Here is a 6,880-nt window from a genome sequence, read left to right as displayed (position 1 = left end):
CCAAAGTCTGGCAAAATAATATCCTTTCTTGGATGTCTCTGTGTGTTGCCAATTAGCTTTGCTGAGAGCACAGGCCCCATCCATCACCCGCCTCTGGGTGGCTGTAACGGAGACCTAATTTGTTTCATATGCCCTGTGCTCAGGCGTTCATCCTTGCCTCCAACCTGCCATGGAGCCCCTGTCCAAGGAGGAGATGAATGACAAGAAAACCCAAGACAAGCCAGCGGGACCCCTATCAGAAACTGCTCTGCGGCGGTGGGAAGATCCCAGCCCTCCCAGGCCTGCGGTTCCTCCCACAGCCACCCCTGCCACGCCTCTCTCTCCTCCACCCCTTCTCCCCTTTCAGGACCCAGAAGACCCAAGACTCACAAGGCGGCCGGCAAGGCCCTTTAGTGGAGAGTGGAAAACGGCCTCTTCCTCCAGCTTCCCAGGGTTGGCCCTGCCTCGCCCCTCTCTGCTGTTCCCACCCCCTCCCACCTCTCCTTCCACAAGCCCGACTTTTGAACCTCCAGTTCCCTAGGAATTTTATGAATGCTCGGCACAAGCCAAAATAAACTCGTAAAGAAAAGGCTTCTAAAGAAGGCCACAGCCGCGTACAGCAAGTGCTAAGCGGTAAATACAAAAGTTCTCCAGATCGCTGGGAGCTGTGTTCTGGGTGGCAGAAGGTTGGGGTCAACCGAGGGAAAAGAGGACAAGAGGGACAATGAATGAAGACTTCCTTTTCCTTCCTTCAAGGGGAGAAAAGCAAGCTCCAAGTCGTAGACTCGGTATTTATTTTATTTATTTATTTATTTATTTATTTATTTATTTATTTATTTATTTATTTATTTATTTAAAGCCTGACGATCTGTCCCCTCATTTATTGAGCTAACCCAGAGAAGTGGAGCTCGTTAGCAAGTCACTCGGTAAGCTGGCCTGTCTAGCCTTGGAGCGCCCCCTTCCCGTGGGACTGTGGAACTGCACGGTAAGAAAAGTAGCCTAATGCAACCTGGTCCAACAGAACCTTCTGTTGTGGCGCAATGCACGGACCTGAGCATTCAATATTCTTACATTTCAAACTCAGTCATGGCACCAGAGAGAGATGGCTTAGCTGGTAAAGGCACTTGACAACCTGGGTTTGATCCCCAGGACTCTCATAGTAGGACAGAGCCAACTTCTGAAAAGTGTTTATTCTCTGACCCACATACACTCCTGCCATGGCATGCACGTGCACGTGTACACACACAGATACAAATAAATAGATGTAATAAAAGCATTTTTAAAAAATAAATTCAGTAAGCTATGCCACTACCTGAGGCCATCATCTGGAGCAATACAGCTGTTATGCACCTCCACCCCTGTCAATGTTCTACCAGAAGGTAGTATTCCAAAGCACACAGCCTGGGCCTTTGAAGGAATCGTCTGGAACATGATGGGTGAGGACTCGTTGCTCTGACTTCCACAGGTCTTGCCATTTCTATGGCCATTCGGGTACTTGCCACTCAATGTCAAGGGCTGTGTCCTATGCACCCTTATATCAAGTAAGTATAAGTGCCTTGGCACCAAAGTTTTGCCTAGTCCCTGCTGGATACTCAATCCAAGGATGCTGGAGTTGGAGGAGCTCTCAGAGGCCACTTAGTTAAGCCACTCCTGGAGGAAGTCTCTCCTCAACTTCCTTCTCCTTAAACTGAGACCAGTTCCTCATCAGCATCCCATGCAGTCACACCCAGCACACCCCAAGATCCTCCTAGGCCAGGCCTGGGAAGGATCTGAGACATCCACAGGAGCAGGACAGTGCTGCTCTGAGCTCAGATGGGCGGTTAGTGTCAGCCTCCATAGAACCCATGAGGGCCTGGTCAGCTTGGGCTGCAGTTGGGGCAGCTTCATTCCCTGATCTCCACACTTGATCAAGAAGGAAGGGTCAGTAAGAGAAGCCAGGGCTGAGAGAAGAGGGACTTGGTGTTGGTTAGGGCTGTGTGTGTGTGTGTGAAGGAGGAGAGGCAGAACTAAGACTGACTCAGGGATACGGCATGATGACATGTGTGTTTTCCAGAAGGAATCTGACAGTCATGACATTAGCTCGCATTGTTGGATACTTACTATATGCCAGGGAAGATACATTTTATAATGCATTTTATATATGTGACCACATTTAATCTTTTCAGCAATTCTGACAGTTTTCCTGAAGGAATACAAAAGAGTTGTAACATTAGCTCAGACTGTCCTGCTCAGTGCCTCGCCTCCAAGGACAGGAACACTTCCGACTCTTTCTTGTGCTCTCTTTATCCCTGTTGTGTGCTTCTTGACCCCTTGCTTTCTGGACACAGGCCTCTGCCTCTGTCTCTGTCCCTTCAGACTGCTCTATAAGTTCCAGTTGCCTAAAATCTCTGCGTAAGCCATGCAGTTTATGAACCCCTTCCTCCAGGACGCCTCTGAACTACTCCATCCAGCAGCAAAGGAACTCCAGAAGTCCCCAGATTTTCCTCCAGCAGCTCCCTCTCGTCTTCTCATGTAACTCTGTTTACTTTTCACTCTGGATGTGTCTACCCAAATGCTGCCAGTTGTTCTAAGGCAGAAAACGTGAAGCTCATGCAGGTAACCCAAGCACTTCCCACACTGCGTGATGCCTAAAAGTGCCTAGTGAATGAATGAATGAATGAATGAAGAATGTATGAATGGTGGTGGTTTCTATTGAAGTCAAGTCAACAGTTTTCTCCTTCATAATTTTCTGACAGTGCATCGGGGAGGGGAGAGGAGGAGAAGAGGGTTTGGACTTTTAAGCTGGCTGTTTTCAGCTTGGTCCTCTGTTCCTGTGGCCCTTTAAGTTCCTCCTCTAGGACGGAGCTGAGATGCTACCTTGACTGACAACAGGGCCACACCACCACAAACTGCACAGCCCCAGGTGCCCTGTATAGCCCACCCCGGTCTTTTCTGCTGGAGGTCTTGTAGATCCGAGGCTCTCCCAGCATCGTGGCTCTCTGGACTCCCCTCTCAGCACCAAATCCAGCTGTGCAAACCCCCTTCTGTCCCAAAAAGACCTCAGCCTTGGACATGGTGGTAAGTGGCTACAGATTAAACTCAGGCTGGCAATTTATGGTGTGTGGAGTCTGCTCCCTCCAGGCTCTCCATCCATCAAGGCAAGGCGGTGTTTCCCTTGGAAACTACACAGGTGGGACCTCTTCCTGGCAAGGCGCTTGCTCTCCCTCAGGTGCTGCCTGGGTCATCCACAGGGAATTCCTGGGAAGGTTTTGTTCACCAGAAATGGTGGATTCGTTTCCTCAGTTCCAGCCGTGGCCTGAGCATGTTCCTGGGGCAGAGCAGGGTGGGCAGCTCTGAGGGCTGAAGGAACTTCATGTGGAGTCCTTTCTGCCGCATTTTAGTCTGCCTTCTTGCGGTCCCTGACTATAGAGCAGCTGATGGGACAGGAAGAAAGGAGTGAGCCACAACAGACACACTGTTCAGACAGAAGCTAGAAATGATGTTCAGGCATATACAAGAGTCAGTGACTGCCTGAGGATTAGAGAGTCACAGGCCAGAAATTGTGACCAAGGGGGCAGAGACAAGGAAAGGCAATGGCCAGCACAATAAATTATGAACCAATCCTGGCATGAAAGAGATAGCCCAAGGGAGAGAGAAGAGGGAGTGGAGGTGGAGGGGGCCACCATGGTCCACACAGCGAAGATATCAAACTTCCATGATCCACATGAGAGGCAGAACCTGATTCCACACTGATGACAACAAACCCATGGGCCAGTAGAACTCCGGGACCTGCCATACAAGCTTTCCAGCACTCCCTTCCAGAGAACAAGTCTAGGGCCTGTGGTCAGGGGTTGGGACACAGGACAGCCCCATCCCCCAGTATGGAGGCTGTGTGGGAGGCTTGGGTTGGTCCTGGGCTAAAGGGTTGCATAGGGGACAGAGCGGGAAATGAAGTATCAGGAATCCTGGTTGGTTCAGGGTAAGAAGGCCTTTCTGTTTGTTATAAACTCAGGCTTGTGTGTGAATGGCTAGTCAGCCTCTAACACAGTGGCTCTCAACCTTCCTAACGCTGCCACTCTAACACAATCCCTCATGCTGTGGTGACCCCAACCATAAAATTAACGTTGTTGCTACCTCCTAACTGTAATTTTGCTGCTGTTACGAATCATACCAAAAGTATCTGTGTCTTCCGAAGATCTTAAGCAACCCCCATGGAAAGGTCACCATCAGGGGTCACAACCCACGGTTGAGAACAACTTCTCTAGCAGAACAAGAATTCAGGCCCTAGGTGGGTTAGTTATGTTGTTTCTGAGTGCAATGGTTTGGACAAAGAATGTCCTCCATTGGCTCTGGTGCTTGATGACTTGCCATCTGGGGACATTATGAACTTTTAGGAACTGTGGCCTTATGGGAGAAGTATGACACTGGAGACAGACTTTGAGGGTTCATGGTCCCTTCCAGTTTGCTTTCACAGCTTCCCGTGTAATGAAATGTGATTTGTCTGTTTTGTGCTCCAGCTATGCCCAGTCTCCCTCAGCAATATGGACTCCTCCTCTGGAACCCTATGCCAAAACGAACTCTTTCTTTCATGAGTTGCTTCGGATCATTGTTTGCACAGCAACAGAAGTCTCAACTACACTGTGACAAAACACCCCATAAAATCAGCTTCAGGAAGGGAGGGTCTGCTTTGCCTAATGTCTTGAGGGTACAGTTCATTGTGGCCTGGAAGCAACTCTAGCTGTGGCAGAGGACTGTGAGGTGGCTGGTGACATTGTTTCTGCAGTCGGGAAGTGGTGACATTGTTACCATTGCTGTAGAAAGTCTTACAGCTAGTGGTTACCTACCCTCTGGGGCGTGGTCTCTTTGCTATATATGCCAATGTAGAGCATGCATCCTCTCTTTTTTTTCTGGCTTCTCTGTTTTGGTTCTAAATTTCGGTTTCTGATCTTCGTTAAAGCAGAGGATTCAGATTTGTGAGTCTACCCCTAAATAAATAACCATCTATTTCTCAATTCTGAGCTAGTGTGGGATTTCTTTTAAGTGTCCTTCTTAATTTCCATAATCAAGAAGTGGAGACATCGTTTCCCAATCAGGAAGCAGAGATATGAATGATGAAGTTCAATTCATTCTCTCCTTTTTTGCCCTTTCTCTCAGCCAGGCTCTCAGTCCATCAGAAGATGCTTCCCAGTTAGGCAGGGTCTTCCTTCCTCAGGTGACCCTCTTGGGAAATACAGATACTTTCAGAGAGAGGTGTCTCCTAGGTGACTCCAAATCCTTCCAAGATGCAGATTAACCATCATTTTTAAAGAATCTCTACCAAGAATCAGGCAGACCTCTGTCCTGAGAATGCTACAACAAACAAATGTGCCCTGTGTGACTGTGACCTGCCCAACTTGTTCCCAGTAGAAGTCAAAGACAAGAAGCAAAGCAAGGCATGCATGCATAGCATCTTGAATACAGGTAAGAACTATGACTGATAAGAATAGGGGGAGCCTGGGCATTCTAAGTGGGGTAAAGAACCCCACCAAAGAGGAGAGGAGCAGGCTGATAAAACATCTTCAGAGTCTGGGTCCCTACATCTAAGTAAGGAGTCTCATATGACCTTGTGTGCTTGTGATCCCAGCATTATGGGAAGCAGAAACAGAAGTATCACTAAGATATTCTGGCTGCCAGCCCAATGCCAGATTCAGTGAGAGATGCTGTCTCAGGGAATAGGTGAAGCATATAGAAAAGGGGACCTAGCATCTTCCTTTGTACACATGGTCAAGCACATGCTCCTGCACACTCATGTGCACCTGCATCTCACACACATCCAAAAAGGCACAGCTGGATGGAAAATGCATGCCATAGCTGTTACACAAGAGCCTTGAAGAAGAAATGATTTTCTGGAATTCAGAATCAAGTGTGTGGACCAGGAGCATCTCAGTGGCCAAGTGCTGCCTGGCATCTTAAATCCACATAAGCACCGGCACAGTAAATCAAGCTTGGCTGCAGAGGCACACAGGAGCACACCAACACACAGTATTTACATAGCACAGACACAAACTAATGGCAAATTAGGAGACTCTAAGTTCCTAGTGCTGCAAAAGGAAAAAAAATCCCCACAAAACATAACAAAAACCTGACATGCAATTCACAAGGTGTTTGATCCTGTTATTTGTGAATGGGTAAAGTTATGATAATGTTTTTGCTCTTTTACTTTCCCCTTATCTGTTAATATAAGTAAAATTAGCATCAAATGTTTATGTCACAATTACATTTTTTGCCAGTTACCCAGAAGCTAAGAATATAAAATAAGTGAAATTAATCTGTAAAAGTTAACTGACTACATGAAATTCATAGTAAAGATATAGTCTATGAATTTATATGTAAATACATGAATATAAAATACTTTGATTCATAGGTAATATAAATATATATTTTTATTTATTTTATATCAGTAAAAGTTATAACAAGTGTGTATACATACATGCACACTTTAAGAGATAATTTTAAACATTGTGGTCATGAATTTCATCGTTATTATTTTTATACATAATTAAATATAGCTTCTGCATTGATACAGCAATTAATTCAGACCAAATTATGCTGTCACATACAATCAGAAACTAATTAATAGGAGTAACAACAAAATGTATCTGCCTGAAGTCATTAGAGAACTGTTGTATTTCACTGTGGGGGTGGGCTTTGAGGTTTCCTATGCTCAGGATATTGCCTAGTATCTCAGTTGACTTCCTATTGCCTGAAAGATGTTGGACTCTCCTCCAGCACCATGTCTGCCTGTAGGCTTCCATGCTCCCTGGCATGATGATAATGTATGAAACCCCTGAAATTATACGTGATTCCCTCAATTAAATGTTTTCCTTATAAGCATTGTTGTAATTATGGTGTCTTTTCACAGCAACAGAACCCCTAAGACAGA

Source organism: Microtus oregoni, unplaced genomic scaffold (genome assembly GCF_018167655.1).
Source record: "Microtus oregoni isolate MIOR12 unplaced genomic scaffold, Mior012 000005F_ref0000423, whole genome shotgun sequence".
Classification (NCBI taxonomy): Eukaryota; Metazoa; Chordata; class Mammalia; order Rodentia; family Cricetidae; genus Microtus; species Microtus oregoni.
Note: the sequence above shows the minus strand (reverse complement) of the source record.